The following is a 561-nucleotide window of genomic DNA, read 5'->3' as shown; positions in this document are numbered from 1 at the left end:
TATCTTTCATTTCATAAAAAATAAAAATAAAAACAAAGAGGATTATTTTCCCTTACAAGTTAGTTATATATATATATAACTTGTAAGGGAAAATAATCCTCTTTGTTTTTATAATTGGAAAATATAAAGTAGATTGTGGAGGACGGATGGCAAGAACCAGTACGGTATATACACTCAATTATTCCTAATTAAACAAAAAACTTACAACAAAACATTTGCCAAACGGAACTTATCAAGATCGTTTTGTTGTAAAAAGCACTTAGAATTCTTTTGAACATATCAATATCCCCTAAGTTTAGATGAGTGGAGCACCAAAGTACGTCACCCTGAAAACAAGTCAATTTAAGAATGATTAAAATTAGAACAACTCTCAAGAAAAAAAAAAAAAAAAAAAAAAACTAGATCAAGATCGCCGAAGTTTACTTGAGTGGAGGCTGTTGTCCTTTGGAGCACCTTTGTCACCGAGAAAGCAGGTCAATTTAAGCATGATTAAAACTAGAAACCATCTTAGGAGAGAAAAAGAAAAAAAGAAAAGAAAAACTAGCTAGAAAACGACACAAA

Source organism: Corylus avellana, chromosome ca2 (genome assembly GCF_901000735.1).
Source record: "Corylus avellana chromosome ca2, CavTom2PMs-1.0".
Classification (NCBI taxonomy): Eukaryota; Viridiplantae; Streptophyta; class Magnoliopsida; order Fagales; family Betulaceae; genus Corylus; species Corylus avellana.
This window is presented reverse-complemented; position numbering follows the sequence as displayed.